This window comes from Rutidosis leptorrhynchoides, chromosome 2 (genome assembly GCF_046630445.1).
Source record: "Rutidosis leptorrhynchoides isolate AG116_Rl617_1_P2 chromosome 2, CSIRO_AGI_Rlap_v1, whole genome shotgun sequence".
In the NCBI taxonomy this organism is placed as follows: domain Eukaryota; kingdom Viridiplantae; phylum Streptophyta; class Magnoliopsida; order Asterales; family Asteraceae; genus Rutidosis; species Rutidosis leptorrhynchoides.
The window spans coordinates 466,841,644-466,865,599 of NC_092334.1; positions in this window are offsets into that span (position 1 = coordinate 466,841,644).

Consider the following 23,956-nt stretch of genomic DNA (forward strand, 5'->3'; position numbering starts at 1 on the left):
CTCCCGCAACATGTGTCTCAAGTGCAATTATGCCAGAATTGTACTGACCCACATCCGGCCAAGGTATACGAGGCTGAATGTGAGGACTCTGTTGTCTACTCCGATAATATCCTAGCTCATCCGCACAACCCACCCACTAAACCCACTACCCCACCAGAGACAAGTCCAGACGATATCCTACTGCGAATCATCAATATGATCACAGTAAGACAGGACGCAGCTGACTTAGTCATGACTAATCACTTGAGTAGTCTTGAAAATCAAATAAGCCAGCTAAATCAACGTCTCGATCCTCTAGGTTATCCTAAAAATGACTCAAAGGTGGCACATAGCCAACCTTCAGTTTCTTTTCTAAGGTGAAGAAACTAACTAATACCCGTTCGGTAGTAGTCATTAAGTCATCACCTAAACCTACTGGGAAAACACTCATTCCATTCCCGGGCCGTCTCAAGCAAAGACATAACAAGATGAAATCTTTCAAGCTTGACGGTAAATTTTTGGACACTGTGTCTAAAAATCCTTATAGTAAGAAGTATTTTAGGAAACTCCTATCAACCAAGGATAAGGTACCCGATGTACCCAATGTCCCGTTGAACGCGAATTGTTCAGCCATTCTCTTAAACTCTTCCTGAAAAACTAGGGGATAGCAGACGATTTACCCTTCCTTGTTCTATCTACCAATCTGGTACCATCTATTCTCTCGCTGACCTTGGTGCCAGCATCAATCTCATGCCCTACTCACTGTTCCAGATACTCAAAATTAGAAACCTTAACCCTACCAAAATGAGCATCTAGCTAGCTGACCAATCCACTAGATATCCTAAGGGAATAGCTGAGAACGTCATGGTTAAGGTCAAAAAATTCCTTTTTCCCGACTGACTTTGTGGTTATGGACTATAAAGAAGACATGAAAACCCCTATCATCTTAGGAAGGCCTTTCATGAATACAGCCAAAGCGATCGTTGATGTTTATTCACGGACTATCACCTTGAGAGCCCGTGGAGAAGAGGTCACTTTCACGATCGACGAGTCTGTATGTCCTTCTGATGGGAACGCTGAAGTAAATACCATCTCCACTAGAAAAGTCACCTTATATTCCGAGAATGAAGAGAAGAAGATAGAAGTAGAAGACAAGAAGAAAAACCACTCCATACCAACCCAATCTTCACTCCCACCTTATTTTGATCTTTTAATGACTGGAGAAGATTTCGTTCTAGAAGAACTCTCTGAACCAATTATACTTAAAGCTCCCGACCAGAGTGACGGGGAGGTAGATGAAGAAATAGAAATGGAAAGCCCGGATGAGAAGAAAGAGATGGAGGATTCTAGCATCGAAGTAGTTTCTAATGTTGTTACTCTATTGAAGACATCAATGGACATCGTCCCACCTCCATCCTTAGAGTACAGCATTACGACCAACCTAAAGTCACATGGAAGAAATACGGGTTTTGCATCAGGGCTACCTTATAAACCGTCACTCAAATACATAATGACATACACATCATGGAGTGATAAGGACCCCTTTGACCATCTCGTTCTAATCAAGGAGGCAAAAAAAGTTGATAGCTTTGTTATACCTCAAGTTAAACAAAGCATTCACTTCAAACCACCTTCTCCTTTCATTGGACATACGTTATTCTGTGTTCGCTTCAATCTCATCGGTATGTTCCAATATTACCTATTGTGTCCACTGATGGATGCAAGGGAGCCGCCTAGACTTCCCAAGAAATAAGGCTAGAGTCAGGCTCGTGACTCGAACAAAAACAAGCGCTTTTCGGGAGGCAACCCGTGTGTTTATTTTTCTATAGCTTTAGTAGTAGTTAGATTAGGATAATTAGGTTAATTGAATAAGTGAGAAAGTGAAACTTAAAATGAGATTTTCAAAGTTTCTTACTTGTCATGAACTTAATTGCAATATTGACATCATTTTCAAAGTCTTAAAATTAAAGGCAGTCAACACTTTAATGTGGGATTAACCTTTTTAGCCATACACTGATTTGTTGAATTTTCAAATCCTCAAGTTTTCAAATAACTTTTTCATTAAAACGCAAATCAGTGAGTCTATGGCCTAAAGCTTAATCACCTGTCTAGGACTAATGCTTTCTATATTTACAAGTAATAGACAGTTATTGATGCATGTGGTGGAGACTCTTTGAATAATGATGAATTGACAAGGAAACTTGTTGATTATTTCATTGCAAGTTATTGGTGAATGTTGTATGGAGGATGAGAATGCCCTAATGAGCTCGAGTACACTTCAAGAAGACCAATTCAAATCCAGTAGAAGATGGTTCTAACTCCGTCTACCTTCAGATCCTGAGCTCACAACCGCACCCAAGGGGAGTAATACGTTTCTTTCTCTTCATTTGTTTATTTTGCTTCGTTATATCCTTAAACTATACCCTACCCTAAGCTTATCACTAAGTGTGGGATTCCAACCCAATATTGAGCTTAGATACATTTTCCGACATGTTCAAACTCTAAGTGTGGGATTTTAGCTCCCTAAAATCTAAGAATGAACATTAGGGACAATGTTCCTCTAAGTGTGGGATAACGGTGTAGTACACCGTAATTAGCTATGGGATGCTCGGAAAATATTCTTAACTTAAAATATTACTAAGCTTTGAGTATACCTACTATTTAGATTCTTTGTCCTCAACGTAAATTTTTCAAAAATTTTGACTAAAAGATACTTTTTGAAAAAGTACTTTCGAAAATCAAGCGTGTTTGTTCTAAAATTAAGACAAATGAGGACATAAATCTTCTTAAGGATGAACCGATTCTCTAAAAGAGCATTGCATGACTAGGCATTAGCGACCCAATATAATTGTTGTGAGGCACCTCAAAAATGGCCTAATAAGCATTCATTTTTAATGCTTCACTATCTTTTAAGTTAAGAGTGCCGATGTTAGCATTTAGAGTTAGAACTTGACCTTGACATACATTTCAAGGCCAATGGTTAGTAAGAGACATACGTGGTGTAGGTGCGATACTCCTTCCAAAATCATTCTGAATAGAGAAGATAAAAACCATCCGTTTCAGTTTCCACTCCACGCATTTAAACCGACCAACTCACACCATAGAGTTGATGAATCAGAAAATACTCACCCCAAAATTCACTATCAAATATGTTACCCTTTCCACCCTCTTTCCTTTCTCATTTCAAAAATCTAGAAATTCAAAGAGATAGATCGACCAAGTTTACTTCAAACACTTGTCGAAAAATTCTGAAGTTCCAGACTGTTTTTGATAGGTCAAAAGACCTATTTCTGGTGAAATACCTTTCTCTCTGGGCACAAGAAGAAAAATAGATAAAGTTATGAAGATGGGATATGCAAAAAATAAAAAAATAAAAATTGATGAGCAAAGTCTCAAAAATAAAGAAGAGAAAAGTCTTAAAAAGCATATATTCCCCAAGAAAATGAAGATTGTGACCCAGGAGGATTATAGAAAAAGAAGCAAAGTCTTCACTGAAAATCAGCACCCTCCAAAGGAACTCTTCAACAAAAATAGAGTACCATCTTTCCTAGAAAACATATATCCTCATTGAAACCTAGATCTATCGAATCTCTCTAAATTTAAATGATTTGAAGTCACCCTTTTCGCCATATCAAAACCTTCACTTTTCTTCGCAAACCAACCTTTAAACCCGCTCTTCCTCTTGAAAGAATGATTAGGGAGAAGATTAGTGTCGTCCTTATCTAACAGGTGGAGATTTGATTATTGGTCAAGCCTATGACAATACTTGCAACATGACTGGCTATGAGTGAATTCATTTCATAGATTGATAGGGAACCTCAAACACTTGAGTGATTTGAGTGACCCATGTAAGGAAGCCAAAGTCATGTAACCTCCCCTCATGCTTGCAGAGATAGTTTCTACCCCTTTTAGAAGACGGTTTGTCTGATTATGCTCTTATATTAAATAACAAGCCACTTGAATAATAGAACGGAAACCTCAGAAGCATCCCTGAACTCAAAATAAAAGAAAGGTTTGCTTGAGGACAAGCAAAGTCTAAGTATGGGATATTTGATATCGGCTAAAAAGTCACGTTTTTATCTCCGATATTAGCCCCATTTATGATAAAGTAATTGATTTTATCATCTAAATAAGCATTTATTTGCTTCATTTGGTAAATTATGTCATTACAAAGGCTATGGTTCAAGAATCACTAAAAACGGAAGAAAAACGAGGAAAAACAAGCAAAACCGGCTAAGACGATTAACTCGCGTTTAAATAACTTATTTTATAAATTTTGGAAAAGTTTATTTACTTAAATTCATGTTGTAGGATATTTAATTACGAACACGTGGGCACAAGAACCGTCAGAAACGGAGCTAAAACTAAGATTCTAGAGCGAAAACGGTGAAAGACAAGATATCAAGTTACGATCCAGCGAATCAGCAAGCCAAACGGCCTGCCAAACGGCTTGCTAAACGGCCTGCCAGTATTGCAAACAGCCTGCCACACGGGTCAAGCAAACGGGCACAGCAAACGGGCAAGGCTGGCAAACGGCCCCTGCAAACGGCTAGACAAACAGCTTGCCAAACGCCCTGCCAGCCGTTTGCAGGCTATAATTCAAGTACATGTTGATTAAATGCTTGGAATAATCTAGAATGTGCTTGCTCTCCAAGGTCACCTTGGCCACCAAGTTCTCAAGATGCTTTGTTTGGTCACCAAGCCCATTTATTTATAACTTTGCCATCAAGCTTTCCTATAAATAGGTGGCTCATCCCACCATTTCAACACACACCAATTCTTCACTTCTCTCACAAATATCTCTCTATAGTCACTCTCTAGTGATCTATAGGAGATTAGTTCTCTCTCTACTTTCTCTTTCTAGATTCTATAGAGAGAAAAGTACAGAGATTAGGAAATCTAATTATCTCTCTATTGTCACTCTCTAGTGATCAATAGGAGATTAGTATGTAGTTAGTAGTAGAAGCTATCGAGCATTGTAACTCTATGAAGCTATCAAGCATTGTAACGCTATGAATATTATGAAGAAATACAAGTGTTATTCTGCCGACATTATTCGGTAATATCTATCCTTTCTTTTATTAATTTATTATAATATTCTTGTTCGATGTTTGTGACTCATTAATATTAGAAATGCTTGTTACCATGATGTGTGAGTAATTGCTTGATTGTTTGCCATGATTTAATAATGTTAGTTATGGATGATTATCATTTCGTACTCGCTTTCTGTCTATGATATTAAACCTCGTTATTATCGTCCTTCCACCAATAAACGTGATTAAAACCTTTTATAAAGTCGACATTATAAGGGTAATTAATTATCTGTGCTTATACATTGGTCAAGGTATGAACCCATCGGAAATACTATAAAATACATGGGGAATTACCGTAGGACCAGATCAAGACATTGGTCAAGAGTATAAGACTCGAGGAAATACTGTTGCAACAGTAGAGTACAGTGTTGATGTACTATAGGACCACTTGATCATGGTCAAGGTTGGAAGCTATGGAACCACCATAGGTGTAAGTACATTATGGAACCTCTATATGAGAAGTACATTCTAGGAAACACTGAGAGTGGAGTCCATTGTGGGTAACTAAGGGATTTAGTGGGTAGATCGTAAGGGCTGGTTTAAGTCATAAATGGGAATTTACGCACTACAATACAAACTAAGTTTATAAATCTTTAAGGATGACTGAGAACTAGAAGAGGTTCTAATTTGTCTATACACCTTAGATTTTACCAAACCATTCACAAAAACTAATTCGAAACACAATCATAACCACTCACTTGGGTGATACACTAGGGTGTTAAGAAAGGTTCGATATTATATACGGCTATGCTACTTTATTCGTGGGCCCAAGGTATGCACTGCATCCAAGATGGGCCACTTATATTCTTAAACCTGATAAAGCGTTGGGAGTTGAGCATAGCCCATCCGATCAGAATCTTCAAAGTCTATTTCCTCGTGACATGCTAATCGGGAAATCGCTTAGTAGGGAATCTAGTGTTCACACTGAGGTATATCTATCCAATGAGTGTCTCGCAATCATCCCGACACTACGTTATCTTAAATCATGGTGAACCACATCTTCTCTGTCCTTAGCTGTTGCATGCTAGCTAGCTTATTTTAAATATATTGCTTTAATATTTTAAATACAATTATAAATCAAATCAACCCAACTATTGCCTTTACACAATTTGATATTCCGGATAAAAGTGGTGTCTAGAATAAACCGGTTGGACTTGGTTATTGGATTTTTCGAACAGTCGCCAATTTATTGGGACCAAAAGGATCCTGCCTCTCCACACAAGGTGTACCTGGCCACTATTCTTGGATACTAAAATGTGTACAAACCCATCTTAATTACTAAATTATCTAGATAAGCTCCGCTTCAAATTCGACCGCTCAAGGAACGACCGTAGATCATATTTGCCCTTACTAACCCATAGGAAGGAATAATAGATTTAGGCCTAACATATATAAATTAAACAATCAACTTCTTCTGTTGATATCCTGAATTGACGTTTTGCGACCTAACAACACCGCATAAATAGATCATCCGATTCGAGCATATCAACAGCCATAGTAGACAGCCCAGCTATATCAGAAACATCAGCTATGCTGGTTGATGGCTGTTTAATAATCGCAGCAACAGGAGTACCTCCGTGGGGTGGTGGAGGTGGAAGGTCAGAGTCTGACTCATCACCATGATCACCATCATTTTTACCTTCACCTGAAGATTTAGAACCACTTGTATCCTTTGCATCAGCATCATTAATTGTATTATCATCCAGATCCACTGGTGTGTCCTTGGAACCAGTCACATTATCATGAATGACTGGCTCTTCCTTACCAGTACCTTTATCAACATCACCATCAGATGAAGAAGATGATGAGGAAGAAGCTGATGAATCAGAAGGTACTGGCAAGTCAGGAATGTCTTGCATTATGTATTTACCAGTATCTGGATCACTGATGAACTTAAGAGGCCTCCATGTACTAGGCTATGGAGAAGCAACTGGAGCCATGCTAAAAACATGGTAATAGGGTTATTCATTAATTTGCTCCAGTGAGGCCAACCTCTTATAAACTTCTCACGTGTTGGCTGATCCAGATGAGAAAGTAGTTCAGTCAACTCCTCATCAGGTAGCTTGCTGGCTGAAACTAATGCACTTTGTGAATCAATCGTCAGCTGATCCACTAGCAGTGCAATTTTGGGGGTGATAGAGGCTCCCTGTAAATGAAATTGGGAACCACTTCAGCTGGATCTGGTACCTTGCAGACATACTTAGGATTTTCACCAGAAACAGAAGCCTGAGTAGATTCAGTGGTATTAGCAGCAGAGGTACCAGCATCCAAATTAACATCCTGTTCACCAGAACCTGAACCAAGGATGACTATAACATTTCCCGCATTGGGAGTGATGGATTGAAACTCCATATCAGATGAAGCAGTAAGATCAGCAGCAATATCAGTAGTTAAGACATTGTCACCCTTGGTTTCAGTGACAAGATCAGGAACAAGAACCTCCTTAACAATGTTATCAATAAAATCTTCAAGAGTAGGAGGAGGTTCAACAATCATCTCATCAACCACTTCTGGAACAGTAGTGGAAGCAGTAGCACTGGAGATAATAGGAGGAGGAGTAGAAACATTAGTAGTATCAGCACCACCAGTAGGAAAATCAGCAACACCAATACCAGTAGCAGAAGCAGAGAGCTCATCAGTACCAGCTTCATAACCAGTAAACACAATAGGATTCCTTTCATGCTCCCCTTCTGCCTGTTCATCTACCCTGCTAAGAACTGAAAAAAAAGAACATTTTATGTTAGCAACTGGAGAACCAAATAAATTTGACTCAACAATTACATCTGGTGTTGGTCTCTGGGGAGAGACTGGTGGTTTAGTCAGCCCTTTGATTGAGATAGAGTAAGGTGTCTGTAAGTGCAGCTGTCACTCTGCTGACTCATTGGCAACACATGTTGACCCAGATTGTGTAAGAGTTTTGGCCGGTGCTAAAGTAGGAGTGTGACTCTTGTCATGATACAAGTAACACTTATGGTGTACAGTAGTCTGAGCTGGTTCAACATGATAAGGACCCAGCTCAAGTCTGCTTTGGGGGTCATTTATGTTCTCTGCTGGTTGTACTGTTAGCAGAGGATATTTCTTGAAGTACAATTTTGAAAAATGTGGAAGTACCTGGTTAGAAGAGTATGGTTTTCTACTCTTCTTAACACTAGTTTTAAAACCAGTCAGCTTGGGAGCAAAGGTTATACCTTCAACTCCACTTTAATTTTTCAAGTCAGCAGTGAAAATATTTTCAATTATGTTAGTGATTTCTGCTGTTTGGTCTAGAGAAGCACCAGGTTTCATAGCAACATCCTTTTCAGGAGCAGCAGATGAGACTGGTGCAACCTCCCATGTGGCATGCTTGGAGCCAGCTTTTGCACGTTTGGATTTTTCTGTTACTAAGAAATAGTTGAGCAACGGATTCCAACACTAGAAGTGGGTAGTCAGTATATAAGACTAGGGCTGTTCTTTATGATCAGAGAGCACTAGATTCTAATACAACTACTGCTTTACCAGTATCTGAGACGGTGGCTGTTCTAGTTGTGGTAGCTGGCTTCTTCTATCGGACAGCTGGCTTGCACTGAGGTCCCTCCCCCTCAGCTGGTGCACTACCAGAGGCAGTCGTTTGGGTAGCTCCACCCCAAGCAGCAAGATACTCGAGCATTTCTGGCATCAAACCAGTATGTGGAGCAGCGGGTGCTGCTTTTGTCATCCCCCTTGTTTCATTAGAAGGCCAAAAGATTCGTCAATAATCTGCTGGTAAGCATCACCCAGCTCATTTTCAAACACAAGGCTCAAAAACCTTGGAAAGGGGATCAAATGTGTTCTTTTTTGTGCAAGCACCATTTCCCTCAACCTCAAGTAGATTTCAGCTGCATAATCGATGTTTCTGTTGAAAAAAATCCATGACCGATTTTAAGCTCAAAATCTGAGCATTGATCAAAACTACCAGACTTCTGGCTGATGCACTGGGTCAGCAAGCCAAAGAAATAGTACCACAACAGTGGCATATGCTTCCTTAATGGGCTGTGGGCCACAACACCAGCATATCCGATGATCTCCAACACCTCCCTTCTAACATCATTACTGGAAGGTGGAGCAACAAATGGTCCAACAAGCAATTGTAGGGCATGTCTAATAGCATCGACGGTGACGGAGCAAGTTAGGGTTTCAGTGACCATGCCATGAACACATGGTGTACCCTGTGGAGTGCTGGTCATGGTAGCTATGTACCAAAATCTGCCTAAACAGGCCGGATATAATCTGAAAGGAACTTCGGTGATAGTTCTAGCAAGTGGAGATTGCCTTATGTACTCGATCATCGTCTCATAGCCTATGTTGGCTTTGGACTTGGGGATTGAGAGGGCATGAGCAGAATTACCTCTTGATAGGCGAATAAGTGCATGTTCTGTGCATTTTCAGCCTGTACAAGGCTTAGATGCAGGTTAAACAATGGTGCCTGCTGTGACGACCCGGGAATTTTCGACCAAATTTGAACTTAATCTTACTATGATTTTCGACACGATAAGCAAGGTTTGTGTAACGACCCGCACTTTTTCGATCATACTATACTTATAAGATTAATATTTACATAAATTAAACCTTGCCAACATGATAAGCAATCCAAATTGTCGAGACTTATATTTCCGAAAAGAGTTTTACACAACGTTTGACCGTCTAGTTTGACCGATGATATCACGAACTATACAATATATGATAATTATACGTTTGTGTATATAAATGTATATATACATATTTAACATGATTAATAAATGTTTTAATATCTCATTTTATATTAATAACAACAAGTTATATGTGTATTTTGAAACTACTAACTTAAGTTTTCAAAACGATAACTATACGTAACGTTATTTGACATAAATACTTAAGACATATAATGTTTATACATATATTGTATAAGTAATGTATTTAATCACTTTTAAAGACTTAAATACATAAAACCATATAAGTGTATTCACAAAAGATAGCTATATTTGAATCCTCATTCCATTTTTCACAAAATTTCTATACGTATACCTAGAGTATTTATACTCGTATCATACCTAGCTTTTATACGTATTTACTAATAGTAAATACACATCAAATCACCACCAAACCTACTCTTGTTACTGCCCTTAGAGCTAGGTAATTGAACTTGGATGCAAATAAGACTAGATACATAAAATGATAGCTTGAATTTTTGTCTCCATACCCCCATTCACGTTTTTTTTGGTGTATATATACATGCTCATTTTGATCCATTTTTACTACCATTTTCTTATCAAAAACACACACTCTTTCTTACTCTCTAAACTCCATAACAATCCAGCAAATAACCAAGAAGATCTAGCCATAAAAACCATACTAAAACACCATAAGAAAACTCTTACAACAACACTTCAAGAAAACCTTCCAAGAACACCAACTTACTTCCAATCTTTCATCCACTTCTATCACCCTTTTGATTCTAGCTTCTTACTCCTCTTTTACAGCAAACTTATCCAAGGAACTTGAGGTAGAATCTATGTTCATAACCTTATTCGATTCATATATATATAGCTATCTTATTTTGTGGTACAAAAGTTTAACAACAAGAACATAGTTTGAATGTTTTCAAACTTGTTTGCAAACTAAATAGATCCTTCTAACTTAACTTTTAAAATACTTCAAGACATGTAACATAACTTATTTATATGTTAATTTAACAAGGTAAAACTTGGTTTTTCAAAGTATAAGTATTTTTAGAAAAATAATCATTTGAGGTTGTTTACATGATGGAAAATGATTAACTTCATAAGTTTCACTAAAGTTTGACCTATGCCGTGTGATTTTGAATACAAACTAAGGTATTTACAGTTCATAGTCTTAAAGAGGGACTCGATCCAAGGAGATGGCAAGTTGAATCAACGAAAACGGAGTTGTAACGAAGAAACTATGACCGAAACAAAATCGGACATCCAAGACTAGTTTAGCCACGAAAATAATTGGGAAAAAATTAAATAAATCACATCGTTTTAAGTTAACATGATATTTTATATATATGTACTTATAATTCAATTTTATATGGTTCAGGATCACCCGTAAACAACACGAGAAGATTAATCATAAGATCCCATGATTGTACGCAACACGTCATTTGACAACACCGGTACTTTATGTACGCAACACGTCATTTGACAACACCGGTACCATGGGTCAAGATTAATCTCGACCAATACATATATGATGAGGTTTTATTTATTTCGTTGGGGGTTTTATTTATTTCATTGCGGGTATATTAAACATCTAAAAATGAACCATTAAAATTGAATTACTAACAACGAACTGCTAACTACGGACTAAGGAAATATTCAAAATATTAAAAGTATAACAAGTATATATATATATATAACGTTTGTTTTAAAATGAAAACATATTGATATATTATATATGGATAGGTTCGTGATATCAACCGGAAGACCGAGTCAAAATATATATATCATCAAGACAAGAGTGAGTATATAGTCCCACTTTTAAACTCTAAATATTTCGGGATGAGAATACATGTATTTTATGTTTTACGATATGGACACAAGTAACTGAAAAATATGTTCTACGTTGAGTTGTACCACTGGCATACTTCCCTGTAGCTTGGTAACTAATATTTACAGCGGTATTGTAAACGCGAATCCTGTTGATAGATCTATCGGGCCTGACAACCCCAACCGGACTGGACGACCAGTATTCAACGGTTGCACAGTACTTCGTTTTGTGACTACACTTGGTACGGTGTAGTAAGATTTCATATTAAAGGGAATATGCGACGTGAAAATGTTAAGTATGGTTACCAAGTGCTCAACCACTTAGAATACTTTTATTAAACTGTTTATATACGAAATCTTGTGGTCTATATATATATTGCTGCCGGCATTAAACCTATATCTCACCAACTTTATGTTGACCTTTTAAAACATGTCTATTCTCAGGTGATTTCTAAAGCTTCCGCTGCATCATGTTGGATCTAACCAGGATCTTGCGTATGCATGTTTGTGTCAAAAATAAAACTGCATATCCGAGATGTTGTATTGTAAAATATGCTAGAAACCGTGTTGTTGTCATCATTTGTAAAGTTTGTAAGTCGAAGATTATCGCTAAACGTTAATCTTCTTTTTATTGTCTTAAGCTTGTAACAAAAATAATGGTTATGGTTTGTAATGTATAATATATGCAGTTTTCTTTCAAAAATGTCTCATATAGAGGTCAATACCTCGCAATGAAATCATACGTTATCTAACGCGTTCTTATGGTTAAGGACGGGTTATGACAGTTTGTAAAGTTGAGTCTTAAGAATTTTAAGAACTGTTACATGATTACATTTGACCTTTGACTATTCCTGACGATTCACGGACAATCGTTTGTAAATAAATATGTATATAAAATAAATTATAGATATAAAATAAACGTTAAAATTAAATATGTAAAATAATATGCAAGATAAGAAAATTATTACTAATATAAAGCTATGAATAGATATATATAATTTCTATATTAATTATTATATATATATATATATATATATATATATATATATATATATATATATATATTAGAATATATATATATAAAAGTTATAAATATATATAATACGATTATATATTATCTTTTCACATGCAAACACATAATATATAAAGTATTTATATTAAGATGTTTAAATATTAAATATTTAGCATATGTTATCATATAAAATATATTGTATAATTATAATATATAATGCTAACATATTAAGGGTAATTATAAGTTAGAAATATAAGTATTATACTAAAATTAGTGTTACTTTCATTATTATTATTATTATTATTAAAATCAGTATTTTAATAGTATCAGTTTTCAAATTAAAACATATAAAGTTTGATATATATACCTTGATAGAGCATTATTATTATTATTATAAGTATTAGAGCATACCTTGATAGAGCATTATTATTATAAGTATTAGAAAATAATACAATTTATTCTTATCATGAATATTATTACTAAAAATTATCATTTTTAACTAAAATTATTAATTTCATTATTTTCATTACTTTTATCATTATTCTTATTATTAGTTATTGGAATTATTTTGATATTTAAATTATTAGTAGGTATATTATTATTATTATTAATATATTTATATTTATTAAATAATAATCAATCGGCTTATTATAATGCAGAAGAAAATGAATTCAGTTGGAGATCACCATCTGCTTTTTGCTAGTTGTTCCCTAAATTACTGTATAATTATTGAAGAATCAAACATTATCATGTGACTACAAAACCTGTCTAATATCAACGTCCTCTTATTATTATTTTTTTATTTTCTGTCGACTGTGCTGCGAGTAAAATGATCGATACACTTTGTCTTGGAAAAATTATTCGAATTCTTCACCATCTATATCAATTAAAAACTCCCACTGATTTATATTATCTAGCAATATAAGAAATTTTTTTAAAAAAAACCCGTCGGCACCTCTGTTGTGTCTATGAATTATCATAGCTCAATTTTGAATCAAATTTCAAAAAGTATAAATGGAGAAGTGTTAGGAATCGTACATGTAAGCTTTATCTAAAATCTCAACTTTCAATTCCTAGTATCGAATGCGAATTCGAAGAGTCAAACTTCAAAACCAAAGAGTCAACCGTCTAGTTCTTCATGAAATTCGAAGTGGTTTTTGAGTTTATGGTTCAATTGACGATTTAATTAGTTTATAGGAATGATTTGAAGTTAGGTTCGTGTTGTAACATTTATCTAACACACACTCAAAATCAAAAATCAAAATTTTTTTTTTAAAGAAACCGTAACCCAGCAGCTGCGAGTTTATTTTTTTTTTATTTTTTTTTTGTTGTTTTTAGTTAATATAAACTCTGAGTATTGAATTGTTATTGTTTGGAATTATCTAAATCTCTGTCTTGATGATTGGGGTGTGAATGATTCGATTGAGTTGAAGATGAAGAAGAGAGGAAAACAGAAAATATATGTTAAATATAGATGGGTTGAAGATATAATCAGGAAAAATGAAAATGGTGCAGTGGTTTAGGGGGTTTGTGTATAAGAGGGAGGTCTCGGGTTCGAGCCTGGGCAAGGACTTCTATTTTTTTTGGAACTCTCTTTTTGTGAGGTAGTTTTCTTATTATTAATTATTATTATTATTATTATTATTATTATTATTATTATTATTATTATTATTATTATTATTATTATTATTATTATTATTATTATTATGTTTATTAATGTTATCCTTATTAGAATTATAATAGTTATTATTATTATCTTTTTTCATTATTGTTATTTTGATTATTATTATTAATTATTATTGTTAAATACTATTATTATGTTAGTTATTAGCATTAATTATATATAATGATTATCATTATTAATGTAATTTATGATATTACTATAGTTATTACTAGTATTATCACTTAAGAACTATTAGTATTATCATTACAAAAATTATTAATATTAGTGCTATTATCATTATATTATTATTGATAGCATTATTATTATTATAAAGATTGTCATTTATACTCAACATGAACCTTCAATATTAGTATTGTTACTACTAAAAGTACTATCATTAATATTAATTTTTACTAAAGTTATCTCTTTGTAATTCTTAAAAACTATCAATATTATTATTATAATTATTATCGATATTATCATTATTAAAATAATCTATGAATATAAAAATGAAAGTTTTATTAATATTGTTAAAATTATAAGTATAAACATAAAGATTTTTATATACAAAAATATCTTTAAATCACCTAAGTTAACTATATTAAAATCTCTGTATATATAAAATAAAAATATATAAGTAAATAATGAAACTTATAACTTATTAAATATATAATTTACATCACTAATAATAATATATACTTATTCAATTACGATTATATATATTAATGAATATACAAATGATATAGGTTCGTGAATCGAGGCCAACCCTGCATTGTTCAGTTGTTCGATATAGTCATATGTATTTTTACTCCAAAATACATTAGCTGAGTTTCATTTGCTCCCTTTTTAAATGCTTTTGCAATATATATTTTTGGGACTGAGAATATATGTGATGCTTTTTATAACTGTTTTACGAAATAGACACAAGTAATTGAACTACATTATATGGTTGAATGATCGAAATCGAATATGCCCATTTTTATTTAGTCTGGTAATCTAAGAATTAGGGAACAGACACCCTAATTGACGCGAACTCTAAAGATAGATCTATCGGGCCCAACAAGCCCCATCCAAAGTACCGGATGCTTTAGTACTTCGAAATTTATATCATGTCCGAAGGAGGATCCCGGAATGATGGGGATATTCTTATATGCATATTGTGAATGTCAGTTACGAGGTGTTCAATCCATATTAATGATATTTTTGTCTCTATGCATGGGACGTATGTTTGCGAGAAATGGAAATATGAAGTCTTGTGGTCTCTTAAAATTATGAAATGATTATTTATGTTAAACTAATGAACTCACCAACCTTTTGGTTGACACTTGAAAGCATGTTTATTCTCAGGTATGAAAGAAGTCTTCCGCTGTGCAATTGCTCATTTTAAAGATATTACTTGGAGTCGTTCATGACATATTTCAAAAGACGTTGCATTCGAGTTGTTGAGTTCATCAAGATTATTATTAAGTCAATTATAGTTAGATATATTATAAAATGGTATGCACGCAGTCAACTTTCGATGAAATAAAAGATTGTCTTTTCAAAAACGAATGCAATGTTTGTAAAATGTATCATATAGAGATCAAGTACCTCGCGATGTAATCAACTGTTGTGAATCGTTTATAATCGATATGGACTTCATCCGGATGGATTAGGACGGGTCTTCACAGTTGGTATCAGAGCGGTGGTCTTAGCGAACCAGGTCTTGCATTAGTGTGTCTAACTAGTAGTCGTTAGGATGCAGTAGTGAGTCTGGACTTCGACCGTGTCTGCATGTCAAAAGTTTTGCTTATCATTTCGTGTCGAAAATTACCTGCTTATCATTCTTAGAGAATCACTTACTTATCATTCTTAGTCTAGACACGTTTTACAGCATTGACTGCATAAATAGTGTATAGACAAAATTCATATCTTAGCGTATCTGCTACTTCATATCTTAGCGTATCTGTTACTGTAACTTTGCCTGACATATTCCGTAGATTCCTCCGTAACTTATGTAATTTTAGTATTATATATGCATATATTTAAATTATGTATTGCAGGGTACTAATCTACATCCTATAACCTATTTCTTATCGAAAATCCGTCATCTAATCGTACGAGATGAATCCTGCAACCAGTTCGAGTCCCTCAGATTCCGATAGCTATTCCGATAGTTATTTCGACAACTATTCCGACATAGATGTTCACCTAAGCTCCGAAAACAGCGTCACCGGTATGAATTAACCAATCAGCCATTATCAATTCATCTGATGGGTTCGTAGTCGACTTAATTAATGGAAACGTGCAGAAGGCAATCCCTTCCACCAACCGAATTCACCTCTTGACAATGAACCTGAAGCGTTTACCGGCGAACCTGTTCGAGACACCATTTTCAGTCTCATTTCCAGGGTAACTCGACAAGATTATATTCTATCTACAATTCTGAACCTTATTCATCCGCTCGTTCCGACCGACAATCATCCTGGAGTAATAAGTCAACGAACTTCGCGCTCGAGTAATCAATTTGGAGAGTACGGTGCAAAATCTACCAGCTTCAACAACATCACCGGCACCAACAATACTATCAATAACAACACCAGTATCATCAACAATCCATGCCTCAACATCTCATTCTGTACATCGATTATAATCATCAATCTACGTATCGTTCTACATTATTTATATTCGTTCGACATGATGATTATGTAATCTCTAATGTTTTATAGATTATGTACTCTAATTCTAACCGAAAAGCAAATGAGTTTAATATTATATTAACTCATTAAACCCATAATTACATCTGAAGAAAATATATACGTATATATGTTTTCATAAAGATTGTAATTAAAAATTCTTTTGTACAAATTGTTAATGGTGAAAATATTTTAACGGGTAGGTAATACCCGAGGAATATTTAGATTTCACATTAATAAGTTACATTGTACATTCTTCGAACTTGATTCAACGATCATTTACTATCCTATTTATAACCACCGATTTACGTATCCGTTCACCAAAGAATAACTATTTTCATTCAAATCCAATTTCATATTTGGATTTTGATTTATCAGAATCCAACAACATAATAAAGAAAATATTTGACAAAATAAAATTTGTTAGAAACAAACAAATTAACTATGAGAAATTTTGTTAAGAATCCACGCTAACTGTTCCTAGCTAACTGTTCCTAGCTAACTGATTACATTTTATTTATCGCAATTTAATTATCGCAATTTACATTCTCGCAATTTTATTTATCGTCATTTAATTTCTGTTATTTACTTTACGCACTTTATTTATAGTCATTTAAATTTCTGTTATTTATTTTTACGCACTTTAAATATCGGGACACGTATACAAGGTTTTGACATATCATATTGACACATCTATATATATTATTTGGAATCACCATAGACACTCTATATGCAGTAATGATTGAGTTCTCTATACAGGGTTGAGGTTGATTCTCAAATAATATATATACTTTGAGTTGTGATCGAGTCTGAGACATGTACACGGGTCACGATATGAATTAATTAATTCGAATATTATATATCAAACTATGAATGAATTATTGGACTGTTAACTGTGGACTATCGACCGTGGACTGCCAACATTGGACAATTAAAATGAATTAAAATACTGATTATAACATATGAAACTAAACAATTCTTCAAGTTTGCCACTTGATTTCATCTTAAACCTCATTTGTATCTTGACAATTCTAATCTGCGTTCAAAACTTTCATGATTCTTGAAAACACCTCAATCGAAAAGATGAACCAACCACACTTCATCTACGGAAGAAAAGATTTATACATATAGTTATGCACCTGAAAATACTCGGAACATGAGTAAACGTTTAACACGTATCTGCGCTAGATCCTTTGACATTGTTATTACCGAAAATAACATTGCAATTCCTTTTCAAAATAGCCAGTTTTGTCACAGCTTCAGCAAGTCAACTTCGACTTTTCATTCGGATTGGTCTTATTATAACCTTGATATATAAGTTTGCCTTTCATCATCGTTATCGGGGAACCGTTTATATTCCACCACATTAGCAGTAAACTTACCAGCAACCTCGTTACTTTTTGACTTAAATCTCTATGATAAATCATTATATTCATTCATTGAAACCCTATCATATACTCATCCGCATCTTGTAACGAGAACTGATATACCAATTACCGGGAATCAGCAATCAGTACTTTGAAAACTCACAACATATCTACATCAACAGTTATATGTATAACATTCATCTCTTAGAATTATGATCTTTTATTATGAAATTCTGAAAAGCACTCAGTCTACAAATCAATACTCTGAATGTTGAAAAAGCTGAATGAATCAACAGAAACCGTAGACAACCGTAAACGACCTCAACAGCCAAAAATTGATGATAAAGAATTGTATGTTGGCAAAACTCATAAAAAGTTTGAAACTGAAAAACTAATTGAGCAAACTACGAAGGAGTCTCTGAACAAATCACAAGGACTAAACTTGTACATTAAGAATCCTGATGATTCTGTTTCTGATGAAATCTTCAGCGAATACCTTGCTTCTGACTCCAAACTCTTGAGGACAAATTTTATTCACCATCCTTCGATATTAGAAATTCCAAGATATCATCGTATCTTTCATTATAAATATCCTCCATATTTCTGAAGATATTTTCATAACTATTCTTATCTGAAATCATTAATCTCTTCGTGTTATCAGTGTTACATCATATGGAAACTGTTAGTTTCTATATTTTGTAAATTTTCAAGCTTAAAATATGAATGTTATTGAAGTAATGTTGGGAACTGATGCATGAGTTAATATAAAATAATGACACTTGATCAACGTGATTATATTACAGTAAGTCATGCTGAGTTCTAAATAGAACATGATGATTCACAGATTATAACGTCATCATGTGTCATGTTACATAACTCTTTCATTCTGATTAACTTCTGAACATATCAAGAAAATATATTCTTGATAGTTCCATTCTCAGTGATTCTGGTAATTTGACAAATCAAATCGTGCTATCACGTTCCTTCCTGCTTAGAACATTATAATCATTCGAAACTCTATATCTATGAATTCTGGACCATTATTCGCTTGATTTAGAATCGGGGAGAGAAAACAAGAGCAAGGAGCTCCGAAACATAACAAGGGATATACAGCCGATCACAAACACAAAAATTACAAACTGTGTATATCAGTGCGTATAGCAATATAAAGACACGGGAGGATTAGAAATACTATAATCCCTAGAGCATAGTAAAAGTTAACAGATTCCTCTGTTGGTAGATGAAAAAGGAGGAAGACAGAAGCGATTGTTAGAAGAAGGACAAGGATCAGTACTGGATTAAGCATTTTTACAATCTTTTGGATGTATGAAATAAGAAAGAAAGTATAAGAATGCTGAAAATAATGGAACGGAAGAGTTTAATTTATAATGGGAATATCAGACAGAGTAATCGAGGCAGATCATCGTATTTAATTATAGAGATCTTAATTTCCTTACTCGCCGAAGAGTCAAATCTTTTAGATTTCGAAGATTTTCTTTAAATCCCTTGAATTCCGGAATTCACTCAAGACAATGTCAGAAGTTAAGACACACCTTATTTTCTAAATTCAACCCTGACTCTGTCAAAAGTTAAGACGAATCTTTACTTTTCCTATTTCAATTTTTTTGGGACAACTTCACTCGTACGCTTCACATAATCAAATCGTTTTATCTATGTTACTCAATAATGATAAAACTCTATTTATCAACTCCTATTCGTCATGAACACATTTTTATTGTTAGCCATTACCACCTCACTCAAATTTCGGGACGAAATTTCTTTAACGGGTAGGTACTGTGACGACCCGGGAATTTCCGACTAAATTTGAACTTAATCTTACTATGATTTTCGACACGATAAGCAAGGTTTGTAAAGTTGAGTCTTAAGAATTTTAAGAACTGTTACATGATTACATTTGACCTTTGACTATTCCTGACGATTCACGGACAATCGTTTGTAAATAAATATGTATATAAAATAAATTATAGATATAAAATAAACATTAAAATTAAATATGTAAAATAATATGCAAGATAAGAAAATTATTACTAATATAAAGCTATGAATAGATATATATAATTTCTATATTAATTATTATCATATATATATATATATATATATATATATATATATATATATATATATATATATATATATATATATATATATATATATATATATATATATATATATATATTAGAATATATATATAAAAGTTATAAATATATATAATACTATTATATATTATCTTTTCACATGCAAACACATAATATATAAAGTATTTATATTAAGATGTTTAAATATTAAATATTTAGCATATGTTATCATATAAAATATATTGTATAATTATAATATATAATGCTAACATATTAAGTGTAATTATAAGTTAGAAATATAAGTATTATACTAAAATTAGTGTTACTTTCATTATTATTATTATTAATATTAAAATCAGTATTTTAATAGTATCAGTTTTCAAATTATAACATATAAAGTTGGATACATATACCTTGATAGAGCATTATTATTATTATTATTATATTAAGAGCATTATTATTATAAGTATTAGAAAATAATACAATTTATTCTTATCATGAATATTATTACTAAAAATTATCATTTTTAAATAAAATTATTAATTTCATTATTTTCATTACTTTTATCATTATTCTTATTATTAGTTATTGGAATTATTTTGATATTTAAATTATTAGTAGGTATATTATTATTATTAATAATATATTTATATTTATTAAATAATAATCAATCGGCTTATTATAATGCAGAAGAAAACGAATTCAGTTGGAGATCACCATCTGCTTTTTGCTAGTTGTTCCCTAAATTACTGTATAATTATTGAAGAATCAAACATTATCATGTGACTACAAAACCTGTCTAATATCAATGTCCTCTTATTTTATTTTATTTTTTTTTTATTTTTTTTCTCTGTCGACTGTGCTGCGAGTATAAATGATCAATACACTTTATCTTGGAAAAATTATTCAAATTCTTCACCATCTATATCAATTAAAAACTCCCACTGATTTATATTATCTAGCAATATAAGAAATTTTTTTTAAAAAAACCCGTCGGCACCTCTGTTGTGTCTATGAATTATCATAGCTCAATTTTGAATCAAATTTCAAAAAGTATAAATGGAGAAGTGTTAGGAATCGTACATGTAAGCTTTATCTAAAATCTCAGCTTTCAATTCCTAGTATCGAACGCGAATTCGAAGAGTCAAACTTCAAAACCAAAGAGTCAACCGTCTAGTTCTTCATGAAATTTGAAGTGGTTTTTGAGTTTATGGTTCAATTGACGATTTAATTAGTTTATAGGAATGATTTGAAGTTAGGTTCGTGTTGTAACATTTGTCTAAAACACACTCAAAATCAAAAATCAATTTTTTTTTTTAAAGAAACCGTAACCCAGCAGCTGCGAGTTTATTTTTTTATTTTTTATTTTTGTTGTTTTCAGTTAATATAAACTCTGAGTATTGAATTGTTATTGTTTGGAATTATCTAAATCTCTGTCTTGATGATTGGGGTGTGAATGATTCGATTGAGTTGAAGATGAAGAAGAGAGGAAAACAGAAAATATATGTTAAATATAGATAGGTTGAAGATATAATTAGGAAAAATGAGAATGGTGCAGTGGTTTAGGGGGTTTGTGTATAAGAGGGAGGTCTCGGGTTCGAGCCTGGGCAAGGACTTCTATTTTTTTTGGAACTCTCTTTTTGTGAGGTAGTTTTCTTATTATTAATTATTATTATTATTATTATTATTATTATTATTATTATTATTATTATTATTATTATTATTATTATTATTATTATTATTATTATATTTATTAATGTTATCCTTATTAGAATTATAGTAATTATTATTATTATCTTTTTTCATTATTGTTATTTTGATTATTATTATTAATTATTATTGTTAAATACTATTATTATGTTAGTTATTAGCATTAATTATATATAATGATTATCATTATTAATGTAATTTATGATATTACTATAGTTATTACTAGTATTATCACTTAAGAACTATTAGTATTGTTACTACTAAAAGTATTATCATTAATATTAATTTTTACTAAAGTTATCTCTTTGTAATTCTTAAAAACTATCAATATTATTATTATAATTATTATCGATATTATCATTATTAAAATAATCTATGAATATAAAAATGAAAGTTTTATTAATATTGTTAAAATTATAAGTATAAACATAAAGATTTTTATATACAAAAATATCTTTAAATCACCTAAGTTAACTATATTAAAATCTCTGTATATATAAAATAAAAATATATAAGTAAATAATGAAACTTATAACTTATTAAATATATAATTTACATCACTAATAATAATATATACTTATTCAATTACGATTATATATATTAATGAATATACAAATGATATAGGTTCGTGAATCGAGGCCAACCCTGCATTGTTCAGTTGTTCGATATAGTCATATGTATTTTTACTACAAAATACATTAGGTGAGTTTCATTTGCTCCCTTTTTAAATGCTTTTGCAATATATATTTTTGGGACTGAGAATACATGCGATGTTTTTTATAACTGTTTTACGAAATAGACACAAGTAATTGAACTACATTATATGGTTGAATGATCGAAATCGAATATGCCCCTTTTTATTTAGTCTGGTAATCTAAGAATTAGGGAACAGATACCCTAATTGACACGAACTCTAAAGATAGATCTATCGGGCCCAACAAGCCCCATCCAAAGTACCGGATGCTTTAGTACTTCGAAATTTATATCATGTCCGAAGGAGGATCCCGGAATGATGGGGATATTCTTATATGCATATTGTGAATGTCGGTTACTAGGTGTTCAATCCATATTAATGATATTTTTGTCTCTATGCATGGGACGTATGTTTACGAGAAATGGAAATATGAAATCTTGTGGTCTATTAAAATTATGAAATGATTATTTATGTTAAATTAATGAACTTACCAACCTTTTGGTTGACACTTGAAAGCATGTTTATTCTCAGGTATGAAAGAAGTCTTCCGCTGTGCAATTGCTCATTTTAAAGATATTACTTAGAGTCGTTCATGACATATTTCAAAAGACGTTGCATTCGAGTCGTTGAGTTCATCAAGATTATTATTAAGTAAATTATAGTTAGATATATTATAAAATGGTATGCACGCCGTCAACTTTCGATGAAATGAAAGATTGTCTTTTCAAAAACGAATGCAATGTTTGTAAAATGTATCATATAGAGGTCAAGTACCTTGCGATGTAATCAACTGTTGTGAATCGTTTATAATCGATATGGACTTCGTCCGGATGGATTAGGACGGGTCTTCACACCTGCTCCTCCGGTGCCGGTGGTGGTTATTGTTGTTGCAGTGCTGGTTGTTGTTCCTCAGGTTGTTGTTGCTGTTTTAGTTGTTCCTCGGGTTGGTTCTCAATAGGTTGTGATTGTTATTGTTGGTCTGCCATTGATGAATTTAGAAGATGAATGTTTGAATGATTTGAAGATTTGGGGATTTTTGAGAGAAAAATGTAAATTTGAAAGTTCAATAACCGAAGGTTATTATGGAAAATGAATCACCCTATTTAACCTTTCTGATTGGTGAAAAAGTGCAGGAGAGAGAAAATGGCAACTGTCATCTGCAGG